At 36.1% G+C, this 16193-nt stretch overlaps 1 non-coding gene across 1 annotated transcript; it reads left to right on the forward strand.

Annotated features, from left to right (window-relative positions):
* Window positions 1–8027: 8027 nt before the first annotated feature.
* Trnak-uuu (transfer RNA lysine (anticodon UUU)) lies at window positions 8028–8100 on the forward strand. The gene has a single exon. It is a non-coding gene; the product is annotated as a tRNA-Lys (tRNA).
* Window positions 8101–16193: the final 8093 nt, after the last annotated feature.

A 16193-nucleotide genomic window follows, 5' to 3' on the forward strand; every position in this document is an offset into this window, starting at 1 on the left:
ATTGTTTGAAGGATAACGCGACATGTCTTGTTGAAGCCAATAGATACATTTTCACGCGTTTGAGGGCAGGCATAATGTGTCCTAAACTGTTTTGGCTCGAATCAATTTTTGACTAGGATTGAGGTTCCCATTTGGTCATGATGACCTGCACACTGACAAATGCGCCAAAATTAACGCAAGATTTAGATTTGCCGCCATTTCAATTAATCTCTTCGCAGCTGATAAAGTTAAAACCCCAAAGTTAAAATCCAACCATATTTTGTATGAAAGTTTCAAACTGTTTGGACACGTTGTGCTATCGTGTAACGTTATCAGATTTATTTTTGCTATTAATTTTTGTTTTTCTTGCGTTAATTTTGGGATGCCTTATATAATTCCAATCTTGCGTTAGTTTTGGAACTAGTCAGATAATACTAATTTGCTTGTATGATAACTCTCCGAAGGGCCAAATAAAGAAAACGTCTTATAATTTCCTGGGCTCCAGAAAATTTTGTCAGTGTACACAATAAGCCGTCAAAATATCATAATATTAAAGCGTACAAAAATTATTACGCGCTCACTTAGCCGACCATCAAAGCGTCCAACCAAACCAGTCAACCATCCAAACGACGAAGCAAATGCAATCAATGGCGGCAAATACCGTCTCTAAAAGGCAGTTAAAGCGGTTAAAGCAGTGCGCGCAGCTTAATAACAGCATTAACTCTTTTGAGAAGCTGTCACTCACATTTAAAGCCTGTCCACTGTCGACTGCCGCACTGTCAGTGCCGAACAGTTCATGCTGTCATGGCATTTTAACTTCCATATTTCTTCTACACAATCACTTTAGTTTTGACTTCGTTGCTGCCGCGCCGCCACTACCACCACCACCACCGGCGCGGATGCGGACACTCAAGTAGATTGTTACTGTGTTTTTTTTAGCTGCACTAAGCCCATGTTCGTAGCGGTAGGGCGCTTGTTTAGTCCACCGTTTGTTTTACTTATTTTCTCTGACATTTCTTTTTTTTTTGTTTTTTACAACTGCGACATAAGCATTTAAAGCCTCATTTGTTGTGTTACATTATGCCATTCTTTTACTGCTTTTTTTCTGGTTTTGCTATTACTTAAAGTGTTGTTGTGCTGCGCTGTTGAGATGGCTCACTTCAAAAGCGCCGCCGACTTTTAGCGCTTTAACGCCATTTAAGCCACAAGTGTCAGTGCCTTGGCAGTTGACCGTTTTCATTTGGTTTAAAATAATTTATAAATATAAGCAGTCGAGACTTTACACAAAACTGTGTTATTCTGGAATTTCAGGCGGCTATTTTTTATTTGTTTAGCACTATAGCCTCTAGGTAAATCATAAAATACCAGCTATTAGCCGCAAAAGAAATTGCAAAGTACATAGGATAAATGGGAATTAATATGCGCTATAGTATGTTTAAGGAAAAATATTGAAAAACATGTGTTTAATACTTGTAATATACACCCTCGTACTCGAATAAGTGCTACATGAGGTCATACTCAGAAAAATTACATCCCATAAAGAATAACATTTCAAATAGAAGACTTATACTTAAGTATTTACGAGTACGAGTCTATGAGTCAAGTAGTTACATGGTCTTCATCGATAAAGAAATATTTCATTTAAACTTTTTTATTATTCCAAAGGCACAAATTAAACTAAGATTTTGTAAAATTAATTTACGATGTCATTTTCGGCAATCCCTGAGAAAAGGGTGACTCCCGTTGACAGCAAAACTTCTTACAGGATCATCAAAAGTAATAAAACAATATAAATGCTTCATTAAGAGCATAAACTATCATGTTGTGATAGACTGCAGACACGTCTCCATCTTGTGGCAGCCAAGATTCGCACCCGCCTCTGTGCAGCAAACAACGCACGTCAACAAATACAAGAAGGTTCGACGTCGAGAAGCTGCAATCACAACAGACAGTCAAACGATTTTCTACTCGACTTGAACTCCTGCTCTCTGAGAGCACTCGTCAATAACTCGGTATAAGAGACACTTCTCCAGCCTGCTGAATGGCAGAGAAAGTATTACGCCGGGAGAAGGCGAACCCGATTCCCCAATCGATGATGATGGAGCAGACGTCCCATTACCGGACCATGAAGAAGTTCGAATAGCAATTATCCGTCTGTAGAACAACAAAGCGGCGGGGGCCAATGGATTGCCGGCCGAGCTATTCAAACTCTACGGCGAAGAACTGATAAGGAGCGTGCCAAATGATTAGAATTTAAGTGTGCTCGGCCCAATCCACAAAAATCCACAAAAAGGGAGACCCCTCAAAATGCGCCAACTACCGTTGGATTAGTAACCTAAACAGCGCATATAAGGTCCTATCAAGCGTACTGTGTGAAAGATTAAAGTCCACCATCAACAAATTGATTGGACATTATCAGTGTAGCTTTAGATCTGGAAAATCAACAACCGACCAACCGATATTCACCATGCGCCAAATCCTGGAAAAGACCCGTGAAAGAAGAAGCGACACACCCCATCTCTTCGTCGATTTCGAAGCTGCCTTTGACAGCACGAAAAGGAGCTGCCTTTATGCCGCGATGTTTGAATTTGGTATCCCCTCAAAATTAATACGGCTGTGTTGAGCAACACCAAAAGATCCGTGAGGATCGAGAAGGTCTTATCCGAGCCGTTCGATACCAAATGACGTTTCAGACCAGACGACTCTCTTTCGTGCGACTTCTTAAATCTACTATTGAATATAAATTGGATCTGCAGAACTAAAGAGAGAAAGTACCATCTTCTATAAGAGTGTACAGCTGCTGGCGTACACCGATGATATTGATACCACTGGCCTTAACAACCGCGCCTTTAGTGCTGTTTTCTACAGACTGAATAAAGATGCAAAGCAAATAGGTCTGACAGAGAACGAGGGCAGGACGAAATATCTCCTGTCATCAAACAGTCGTCTTAGGACTCGCGACTAGGCACCCACGTCACTGTTGACAGTCATAACTTCGAAGTCGTAAATAATTTCGTCTATCTTGGAACCAGCATCAACACCAACAACAACGTCAGCCTCGAAATCCAACGCAGAATATCTCTTACCAACAGGTGCTGAAGTAAATCCCTCTCTTGAACAAAAACAAAACTCTATAAATCAATCATTATTCCCGTCCTGCTATATGGAGCAGAGGAATGGACGATGACAACAACTGATGAACCGATGTTACGAGTTTTCGAGAGAAAGGTTCTGTGAAAGATTTCTTCAGAGGAAGAGGAAGACTTCCACACCGTTAGAAAGACTAAATGGAGAAAGACCTGGCTTCGCTGGTAAAAAGCCCAGTTTGGGCAGAAAGCAAATTTTGGTAAAAATTTCTAATGCTTTTTTTTAATAGTTGTAATTGAACAAAAAAAAATATTATTTATGAATTATATATCGAGGACCCGTGTAAAATTTTATTAAGAACGGTTCAGTAGTTCGCGAGAAATATTGACAACCAACTGTGAAAACACAGTTTCGAGAAGAATGCGTTTAAAGTTTTAAGTCACTATATAGCAGACTTCGAGCGCTTAACTTTTCAAAGCTGATCCCCAAAACTATTACATAATCGGATCAACTTAAGAATTTATTTCAATGCAATAATAATAACATCTGCACAATTTTCTAAATGTTTTAAACAAAGAGAGTGGCGTAATTAATTCGTTCGGTACTACTTTGCTATATGCGCGCAAATAAAAGTCTAGCTTATTCTTAAAATGATATTCAAAAATGCTAAGATCTATCTTATTTTCACAGATTTTCATACAAAGATAGCTTGAAAATCATAAAAGTGCATTGGGAAACCAAAAACGTCAAATTTAAATGTTAGCATACAAATTGCAGTGGCTGATCCATGTCGCTTTTTTTGAACAATCTGAAAAGAACGTTCCTTCTAAAAACCATATCTCTCTACAGCGTTTCCTGATGGTATATAATATTTGCTTAACCCCGACTTCTGTGAAATCGATTCACAACCACGCCTTCTTCCAATATAACGCTATTTTGAAGTCCATCATGCCTCCGAATTAAGCATTAGGAACCAATGATGTCGGAAACTAACAACACTTTTCGAAAAACGTTATCGTAAGTGACCCATTTTCACATAATTGTGCAATACCCATCCGCTACAGAAATTGATAGTTTTTTTTTTGCGATTCAACAACGATTCACAGATTGCAGAAGTTTTTTTTAACTCTTTTTAGCATAGTACAGATACATACAGATTACTAAAGCTATTTACCGGAAAAATAATGTGCTCTTTTTTACTAGACCATATTTAAGGGAGATTTGTTTTCTTGAATAACAATAGAAAATATGAAAATTATGTTTATACTCTGAACAGGGTATATTAAGTTTGTCACGAAGTTTCTAACACCCAGAAGGAAACGTCGGAGACCCTATAAAGTATATATATAAATGATCAGTATGTTGAGCTGAGTCGATTTAGCCATGTCCGTCTGTCTGTCCGTCCGTCTGTCTGTCTGTATATATACGAACTAGTTCCTCAGTTTTTAAGATATCATTTTGAAATTTTGCAAACGTCATTTTCTCTTCAAGAAGCTGCTCATTTGTCGGAAATGCCGATATCGGACCACTATAACATATAGCTGCCATACAAACTGAACGATCGGAATCAAATGCTTGTATGGAAAACTTTCACATTTGAAAAGATATATTCACGAAATTTGGTATATATTATTTTCTAAGGCAACAATGTAATCTCCGAAGAAATTGTTCAGATCGGTTGACTATAGCATATAGCTGCCATACAAACTGAACGATCGGTATCAAGTTCTTGTATGGACAACTTTCACATTTGACAAGATATATTCACAAAATTTAATATAAGTATATAATTTTCAAAAGCAACAATGTAATCTCCGAAGAAATTGATCAGATCGGTTGACTATAGCTTATAGCTTCCATACAAACTGAACACATAGCTACTAAAAGAAATGCACCTGTGAAGGGTATTTAGCTTCGGTGCAACCGAAGTTAACGTTTTTTCTTGTTTTGGACAAATTTTAATTTATTAAATTTAATGGTTTTCAATATTTTTAATAAGATTAAAATTTAAAATTTAGCGGTGGCTATTTCGCCACCACTAGTTCTAAGAGAATATGGGTCACTATGGCCTTCGCAGAGAGCGATAAGGTAGCCTGAACAATATTTCCGACAGATATGTGCTATTAATAGATGTTATTCCATTGTAAGTATTTGTCTAACACAATGGCAATGTTCACTATGATCTACCTGGAAGACTAAATTTGCTAAGGACGAGTAGATTAGTAGAACTCCTGAGTTCTACTTTAGGTCAGAAGGATCACGTAGCCGTACAGAAACTGGTTTTTGACCATGGCAGCTGAGCGCATGCACGGGCGAATATGACAACACAGATCCGGCCGAACGAGTCTGATAATGAAGTAGCTTAAAGTTATTTCTAGCGATGACGAGGGACTTTAAGCGCACAGTTAACGAGCTATACAAGCGTGTCGCTCTAATGTGGCAGTGAATACTCACTTCCATAAAAGTTGCCCATCGGATCAGGAGGACTACTGCTACCTTAGCAGCAGCTTTAGCAGCCACTTCTGCCTCGAAGTAGCCTCATCGATCGTAGTTGAAAAAGAGAGAAAATCAGCTATTTGCTATTTGAACTCTTTCATACTCAGCTTCTCTGAGCTTTAAAGCGATCTTAGCAGCAATACACCTGTCGGCAATAGCATTAAGTGTTACTTTTGGTGTAGTCCGCAGTGCGAATGAGATGCCGATAAGAGCCGCTCTTTGGATACGTCAAGTGTAACCTTCTCGAGCGCTCTCCGCTAGACAAATATACTATGAAACATAATTGGCTTGACTACGGTTTTGTAGAGCCAAAACACGACCTTTGGTAATTGTCCCTAACCCTTCCTTATAGTTTTTCTACAGCAGTATAATGCAATCGCTACCTTCCTTACTTTCTACTTAATATTTGGCCTCCATGAAAGTTTTTTATCAAGGACAAGCCTTACACCTTACAAACCGGTTGAAGGTATGAGCCTCTGATTGAAAGAAAAGGAGCGTCTGAGATTCCTCCTGGCAAATAAGGCCATTTCAGTTTTAGTTGGGATGAGGCTCTTAACCGCTTCTTTTCGCTAAGTTGAATATCATGGGTGCACTTGGGTTAGCTCGTAGACAGTACTTAAAAATAAACTTTTTAGCAAACTAGTACCATAGGACCAAAATTGTAAGCGTAGTGTGTTATTCAATAGTGCCGTTCTTTGAGTTTTTTAAGTAAATCATTTACCACCAGTAATCAGAGCAATGGGGAAAATACCTTACCATATGGGGTGCGACTGTTAATCTTACGAGATGCCTTTGCACTACACCACTCCGCTACGAACGTAATCAGCGCAAAACCGCAACGGAAACTACAATTTGGTATTTTTGATAAATATATTTCAGAATTTAATAAAAAAATGAGTAAAAGTTATCGCATATGTAATATAAAATATATAACTCACCATATAACTATGTACACACATACATACATATTTTATTATAAGTATGTACACACGTAGCTACCAGTAGACTACTAAACATGGCATTGTTTAAAGCTGCCACATAAACTTTTATAAATGCTCATAATTTTAAGCTTCAACTTATATAAACACACAGTCACGAAAATGTTTATTATGCCCAGCCCAGGCCATTTTGTGCAGTAGCAGCGAAGCAACACCGCAGCAGTGGTAATGGTAGTAGCAGCAGCAGAAGTTAATGCGCCTCATCCATCAACGCTAATTACCCTAAATTAATTAAAGTAAATAAATTCAGCAGTCATAAAGCGTTAACAGCGCAAACAAATAAAGCAGCCGACGGCTTAAGAATTTGTCATTTGATATTAAATACCGTAATTAAAGAGTCGGCTGACAAATGCGGCGCAGTGCGGCATTACGATGCCGATGAAAGCAACAAATACAAGTATGCTGATGCCATAAAGTAGAACGCAAGCCACAGGCTAAAAGCAACAATGTTGTAGGCTATGCCGTTTCTGCTAAGGGGGCGATTTTTGAAGAAGAGTGTTATTGCTAGTCACTTGCATTTACTGCTGAGCTATTTGTATTTGTTGTCTCAATATTTGGTGAAAGCTGCTCATATTTATACGTAAACGTTTCGAGAGCATATCACACGCTACAAGCTGCTAGCTGTCAGTCGAGCAATAAACTAGCCGTAATATATCGCTATAAATATATGATATTATATGATGTGTATGTATATGTGTACCTACATATATGTATGTATGTATGAATACACATATTTACGGATGTTTATGAAATTGAGTGCATAGGTGTTTACTTACCTTCACTCTGTTTGCACAGATGACTTCGGAAGTCGGCGCGCAAGTGGTATACACGCGTATCTACATTTTATTTTTCTCGCAGCCTATATTATCTGCAGGCTAGTCGTGGTACACCGTTGTCATACTTGATTCGCCCCCAAATAAGCGGTATTATTAACGCGATGTTGCCGAATCTAAATATAGCGGTTATAATTATGTACATATGTGCGTATTTTATTGCTGAAATCCATAAGTAAATATAAAGTTTGGAAACCAACAACTGCGCGTACTGCTACTTTCAAACTTGGTTTTGTGCCTTGCCATGCTGCCTCTAAAGCTGATAAGCATATTATGCCCGTCGCTGATTTTATATGAATTCAACCGCATAAAATATTATTTTGTGATAACAAGCTCCAAACTAAGACCTTGGGGTTTTGAAATGAGTTCTTGGTTTTCCAACTGAATTGCGGTTTTACATTTCCGCTACTTTTTGAACATAATTGTTTTGTGACCTTTATTTCAAATTCCTTGTGGTTTTGGAGTTAAATGTATAAAATTATTAAAAATAGGCGCAAAAACTTTTGTGATTTCGGCTTTTAGCAACTTTTATAGCTCAAAATTTTATTTTATATGAATACATATTTTGTTAGGTTATGCTGGCACATCTTACTCTTAGTGTTCTTGTAAAGGACCACCTGACAGAGTCTTATGTGCCCGGGTAGCTCAGTCGGTAGAGCATTGGACTTTTAATCCAAGGGTCCAGGGTTCAAGTCCCTGCTCGGGCGGTAACAATTTTTTACAGTTTATTTTTATTATTAAAATATTTCGATATTTCAAGATAATTTACGCAACTAATTTGAAAATTGGTATTTAAAGTTGTTTGCGATACATATTTCCTTGAAATAAAGGACTTTGTGTGACGAAAGATGTAAATTATTTACATATATTACAAAAAAAACATAATTAGAAAAACAAAAGTAAAAAAAAAGAAAAACTGTTAACGTTAAGCTAATATACCCTTCACAGGTGCATTTCTTTTCGTAACTATGTGTTCAGTTTGTATGGAAGCTATATGCTATAGTAATCCGATCTGAACAATTTTTTCGCAGATTATATTATCACCTTAAGCAATAATCCATGTCAAATTTCGTGAAGATACCACGTCAAATGCGAAAGTTTTCCATACAAGCCCTTGATTCCGATCGTTTCGTTTGTATGGCAGCTATATGTTATAGTGGTTCGATATCGGTAGCTCCGTCAAATGAGCAGCTTTTTGATGAGAAAATGACGTTTGCAAAATTTCAAAACGATATCTTAAAAACTGCGGGACTAGTTCGTATATATACAGACGGACAGACAGACGGACATGGCTAAATCGACTCAGCTCAACATACTGATAATTTAAATATATACTTTATAGGGTCTCCGACGCTTCCTTCTGAGTGTTAAAAACTTCGTGGCAAACTTAATATACCCTGTTCAGGGTATAAAAATTGACAGGAACCGAGGTTTTGATACTCGCATCTGCTATAAAGTTTGAAAAACAATATTATAACATGATATATAGTATCCATCGCAAATGTCATAATTCTTCAGAAAATCTATTCTTTCTAATGTTTTAGTCTCGGAATAATTCGAAATGATATGTAGTACATATGTATGTTTATTATATATGTATGTAGGTGAACTTGGAATTCATTTCATTATATGGGTATTTACAATTCTGGTATTAGCTTGCTTTGACAATAGAGCTAAAATGAGATATATTTTTTATATTTAGCAACTTTCATTTTAATCAGTTACATTATCACCAGATATACTTATCCCTGCCATTTCCAGGTCAAGGAAGGAAAATACGTGCACATAAAAAATGGTATCGGCATTTTGGGAGAACCGATTATTCGGGATATCGTCCTAGTTTTAACTTGCTATCTTTTAGCACTCGCCATATATAATATACATTTTTATTAAAAAACTGAGCAGTTTTTTTGTTTGAGTTTCAATTGAAGGAAAATATCTATAGAATATTCTCAAAAATAGAGTTCACAATTTTATTTTAATTTCTATTAAAAAATGGAAAAGGTTCATATAATTCTTAGATTTAGAAAACATTCCAGTAAGACGGATTTTGGCTGTTTCAGATGACAAGCGGGGGATCGTGTATAACTTGTGTACCTACTTGTATTAATTCAATAATGTTGCATAAGGGGGAGGTTTGACAACTTTTTTTTCCATTTTTTTTAATTTTTTTTTCTGAACCATCAACATCTCAAGAATATTGTGTGAAAGTTTTAGGTCATTCGGAGAAAAACTAACGAAGTTACAGCAGGTTGAACAACGGTACCTCCAGCTACCTACGCTGAGTGTACAAAACTTTGAATCGATTTTCCCAAATATGTCATTTTTAAAGTCGGTGACCAGCCTACAGAAAAAACTACTGCATCGATCGTTTTGAAATTTTGTACAAATATTCTACATAGACATAGCTCTCGAATGACGTCAAGTTTTTCCTAAAATTTTAATTTCTAAGAATTTTACAATAACAAATAAGTCGATTTTTTCGTCTAAAATCGTCATTTTGTCTTGAAAATGGTACCAAAAATTGAAAAATTAAAAAAAACTCGCAGTCAATTGAAAGATAAACTATTAAACTAAAGAAAGCATTTTGATTTTTTGGTTTCGGATGATCCAGTGATGCTGTAGGCTGGTCACCGCACAACAATTTTTTTTCGAGGTGCCTGCAGAGATCGACTATAAATCCGTTATTCCTCGCTATTTTTGGATAAAACTTTTTTAAAGTATCCTTCAAATGTTGTACTTTCATATAATAATAAGTAAAATAAACCTACAGCAATAATTTTCTCTAAAAATTATAACATGATTTTTCTCTAAAACAGCAATAATTTTCTCTAAAAAAATTCGCGAAAAAAGGTCTTTTTTCGACGAAACAAACCTTACCCCCCAGCCCCCTCTCCTCCCCATAAGAGAGCCATGTGGTAGCTCGTCATTCCCTTTTGTTTCCTTTGGTGTGGTCTGTTCTTTTGTAGATGGTGTGTTGTAGCTCAGACTTATTTAACCAGCCCTGAATGACAAAAATGTTAAATAATAATAATAAAATAAATCTTTTGTTTTTTTTAAAAACGACACAAACATTTCAGCCTGCTTGTTGTATAGGCATATTTGCGTTTCTGCAATTAAAAATATTTACACTATTTTTTTTTTGAAGTTGTATAATTTTTACGAAAGGCAATTAAATTGTTGACAAATATTTAAGCAATGAATTAATGAATACACAAATACTTTTGTAAATAAAAAGTTACTGATAAAAAATAGTGTTACGAGGAGATACTTATAGGCAATTATGTCATATTTGCTGTAGCTTTATTCGTTTGGTAATAATACACTATGCAACAACGAGGAAGCAATAAAGATATAACTAACATACATATAGTTAAAGAAGAGGAGAGTAAAACTACAAAAATTATATATAATATTATATGAGTCATTTTATCCAAAAATTACATGACAACATTTTTTCGTGGAAAAAAATTTGTTTGCGTTCTTTGAGGCAAAATATTGTACATGTCTTTTCTCGACAATATATGAAAAATTTGTAGGTGTGAATTTTTAAAATTTCAGCGCTCGAAAAAATTATCTTTCAATATTTGGGTATACGAAGAAAAGTCTTTCATTACAAAAATAACAAGCCGGTCAATTGTTTACGATTTTTTCAGCTTTGCAATGGGGAATACGTAAAACTTCCCAATTTATAAATTTCAGATTTTGAAAATTCAAGAAAAAACAAGAAAAAACGTTAACTTCGGCTGCACCGAAGCTAATATACTCTTCACAGGTGCATTTCTTTTAGTAACTAAGTGTTCAGTTTGTATGGAAGCTATATGCTATAGTTAACCGATCTGACCAATTTTTTCGGAGATTACATTGTTGCCTTAGAAAATAATCTATACCAAATTTGGTGAAGATACATTGTCAAATGTGAAAGTTTTCCATACAAGAACTTGATTCCGATCGTTCAGTTTGTATGGAAGCTATATGCTATAGTTAACCGATCTGACCAATTTTTTCGGAGATTACATTGTTGCCTTAGAAAATAATCTATACCAAATTTGGTGAAGATACATTGTCAAATGTGAAAGTTTTCCATACAAGAACTTGATTCCGATCGTTCAGTTTGTATGGCAGCTATATGCTATAGTTAACCGATCTGACCAATTTCTTCGGAGATTACATTGTTGCTTTAGAAAATAATCTATACCAAATTTGGTGAAGATACATTGTCAAATGTGAAAGTTTTCCATACAAGAACTTGATTCCGATCGTTCAGTTTGTATGGCAGCTATATGCTATAGTTAACCGATCTGAACAATTTCTTCGGAGATTATATTGTTGCCTTCGAAAATAACATATACCAAATTTCGTGAATATATCTTGTCAAATGTGAAAGTTGTCTATACAAGAACTTGATTCCGATCGTTCAGTTTGTATGGCAGCTATATGCTATAGTTAACCGATCTGAACAATTTCTTCGGAGATTATATTGTTGCCTTCGAAAATAACATATACCAAATTTCGTGAATATATCTTGTCAAATGTGAAAGTTGTCCATACAAGCATTTGATTCCGATCGTTCAGTTTGTATGGCAGCTATATGTTATAGTGGTCCGATATCGGTCGTTCCGACAAATGAGCAGCTTCTTGAAGAAAAAATGACGTTTGCAAAATTTCAAAACGATATCTTAAAAACTGAGGGACTAGTTCGTATATATACAGACGGACGGACGGACAGACAGACAGACGGATATGGTTAAATCGACTCAGCTCAACATACTGATCATTTATATATATACTTCATAGGGTCTCCGACGCTTCTTTCTGGGTGTTACAAACATCGTGACAACCTTAATATACCCTGTTCAGGGTATAAAAAAGTTTTACTCGAATAATAGGTTTGAACGTAAATTTTGGATTTAATGATCCATATAAAATACACATTTAATATTTAACTGACAGTCTACAGTTATCAAGGCTATATTGTAAACATGTGATCACGAATATGTAACTCTGTGCAATTTAGGTGTCAATCTAACTCACCATTGTTCAAAACCAACAACAATTTAATGGATGGATTGCATAGCAATATGAGCCACTGGATAAAATAAGACTTCATTAGTTCACTTCACAATACAATCAACGGCAAGTCATGCGAGTGGATTACACTCGTTGAGTCTGATTGACAATTCAGGAGCTGGAAAACTTTTAGCGATTTATTTTGGAATATTCTCGATTCTTTTGAAAGAAAATAACCGATGATTTGATATAATCGGCATGGGTTCCTAGGGATCAAATTATATACAGTTAAGTCGGTTCGCTAATATTGACTCGATTTAAACCTTTTTTGACATATAGAGTTAGTATTATGAGGAAAGGATTTTCTCTGAATTTCAATGCTACCCATATTCGGTACCTAGAGGCTTGAACAGTTTTGGTTCGGTATTGATTTAAATCGGTCGAGCTGGCCCTGAGGAATGTGATTTCACTTAAAAGTGGGCGGCATTGCGTCTATCGTCCAATTTTGATACCGGCTCTTATGAAACTTTCTTGTGTCATCGTGCATGTAAAATCTATTGTCTCTGACGCATTTAGTTACTGATTTGTCGCGCTTTTAGTAGTTTTTATAAAACCGTTATATGGCGTCGGCGGCGTCATCATCCGATTTTACCTATTTTCACGCTATCGTGAGACGGGTTATAAGGAGGATGATATAGTTTTATTCGTTTGGGTCACACTCACTTCCTAGATTTTCAAACTACAGGTGTTCCTCCCTAATGTTATTTCGATTACGCCTATCCACGAACACGTCAGTTATACGGCAGACATTCACTCGGAATTCAACTCGTCATGTCATCCTGATCATTGTATACATATGTATGTATGTATACACTCTTTATTTAAATGGACTGCTTTCAGGTGAAACAAACAACCGTTAGGTGAATAAAACTATTATACTACGTGTCAATATGTTGCGAGAGTATAATAATATATTGGTACAGAGAGGATCTTAAACTTAATATGAGTTTGATTACTAAAAATTTGGAAGAGCTTAAGAGATCAGACAAAGAAAAACTACGGTCTATTGTCTGCTACTATCTATATAGTTACATAGTACTTATATGTGTAAGCTTTATGCACGAAACGTTGCTTACTCCTGTCTGTAAGTCAGTAGGAGACCTATTAATGCAAGACCAAACACTTATGCACACGTGCATATATACATATGTATGTTTGTATGCATGTATGTATGTAGTATATGCACTCATTTGTAAATTACACAGTCGTGCACATTAATCAGCATCTGAAAGGCAATTGCGCTGGTGCTACAGCTGTAAACAAAGTAATTTAAAATTGAAATATGGAAGAACAGTGCGAGAAAAAAGTTCACGTACTGCGAAATTGCCATAAATTATGACAGCAATTATTATTATTGTTGTTTGAGGTTATCAAAATGTAATAAATCAGTTTGTATTGTTGACACATGACTTCTACGTACTACATATAAACATACATATAATATGTACATATATATACATATGTACATACATAATTCCATATGTGAAATAAGCAAACGAGACTGCCAAGAGTACGGAAAAGTGCCGCTTCTAAAATATATATGTGCATACATATGGACAAATACATATGTGTATGGAATGTATTCATATTTATACGCAGAGCTGTGTATTTAAAAGCGTAAACTTACGATTTTTAAAAAGCCACAAGATAAGTCAAAGGCTCATATTTACATATGTAAATATGTATATTTCTTAAATATATACGTATGTATGGTGTATCGTACCTATATGTATATTCTAGGCGCTCAAGCGTACGCTCGTTCGCTCGAATTGTGCTCCACGTACCCATGCCTAGGCGTATACTTAATTTTTCATTCCGCCAAGACACGCCGCAGTGCGACCGCGTCTCATGAGGCATACTCATGCGGCTTATCGCATTGTAAATTAACTGTAAAATAAATTTATATGTTGCGCACCAAATATATTGCAGCTACCCAAATAAAGCAACACACACATATACAAATACCACATATTCTTAACATACATACATACATACATAGTATATTTCCTTTGCCGCGTCCCTACTCACGCGAATTCAGGACTGCAGGCGGCTCTAAGGCTTTTATGGCGGATTAATTTTTTCGCGAGAGTACATTATACCGGCAAAAAATTAAAATTTCATAATAAATGTAGCAACAATCATGTCGCTGACAACCCGTAACCGCTACGAATAAAAAAGGAAGGCAGTAAAAAGGTGTTTGTAACAGCAAATAAAAACACTCGTGCATAAAAAATCTCCCGAGTTGATTAAGAAATTTATTGCTTTAGTCGTTGTTTACAACTGTCACTCATCAGCGTCGTTGACACTGACAGCAGTAGCAACGACAACAACAGCAACATTGGCAAACGCTTCGCTACGGTTGACAGCAATTGTAATATATAAATATAAAGTAAATCTCGGAATTAACGCCTTTTGACAGCTTGTACGAGTGTCTACATATGTAAGTTTGTATGTGAGTGCATATGGCTCTTCGTTTGACTGACATATTTGCTTGCATTACAATGCCCTTTACGAGCATTTCAAGCTTTTATTGCATTTGCGGCATGAAAATGAATCCATGAGCTTAGCGCTAAAAATAGCAAACATGGATTACCGGCAAGCGCATGTAACCCAGAAAAAGCATATGCATTATGTATGCGAGTGTCATCTGATTAGATGTAATCTCAGGAGCGTGAGGCAGTTCAACAAGTTAATGATTGCAAAATATGTGGATCCCTGTCTACTAATCTGCATACTATTGCAGAGGCATTTGTAATTGTTATTTATGGAGCTATCAATTGTGAAGTGTTGAGCAGATACAGATAATGATTTTTTGTTAACTTTAAACTGATTATGGATTATTAAAAAAATACATATGTATGTATGTATATTGTAAGTATACTTAATATATCTTCTTCTTCTTTACTGGCGTAGACACCGCTTACGCGATTATAGCCGAGTTAACAACAGCACGCCAGTCGTTTCTTCTTTTCGCAAGGTGGCGCCAATTGCAAATGCTATGCGAAGCCAGGTCCTTCTCTACCATATCATGCTACCTAGTCAACAACCTACCAACAGAGTGGATGTCTTCCTCTTCCTCTGCTTCCCCCGGTGGGTACTGCGTCGAATACTTTCAGAGCTGGAGTGCTTTCGTCCATACGTACGTCAAGACCTAGCCAGCATAGCTACTGTATCGTGATATCGCTCAACTATGTCAATGTCGTCATATATCTCATACAGCTCATCGTTCCATCGAATGCGATATTCGCCGTGGCCAACGCGCAAAGAACCATAAATCTTTCGCAGAACTTTCCTCTCGAAAACTCGCAACGTTGACTCATCAGGTGTTGTCATCGTCCATGCCTCTGCACCATATAGCAGGACGGGAATTAGGGGTATTCTACTCTAGAATTTTGAAAAATTCGATCTTTTTTTCATATATTTAAAGTTTAGACCCTTAAGAACATATCCTCAAAATATTAAAATTATTTTAAGAGCTACAGTTACTTTAGTGACGCAGTACCTAATCCGGTTCAGCCGTATGAATTTTTTAAATGCGTTTTTCTCGAAACTACTTTTTTCCACACGGTACCGGCATTATCTCAAGTTCTATACAACCGATTTACTTGAAATTTTGTGTGAACCTCCTTTATATAATCCTTTATCGTTCCTACCAGCATCGTGTCAAAATTTTTGTTTTCATATTTTAAAAAAATTCAGGAATTTAAAAAAAAAAAAAGATTAAAAATGA

This window comes from Bactrocera neohumeralis, chromosome 3 (genome assembly GCF_024586455.1).
Source record: "Bactrocera neohumeralis isolate Rockhampton chromosome 3, APGP_CSIRO_Bneo_wtdbg2-racon-allhic-juicebox.fasta_v2, whole genome shotgun sequence".
NCBI lineage: Eukaryota > Metazoa > Arthropoda > Insecta > Diptera > Tephritidae > Bactrocera > Bactrocera neohumeralis.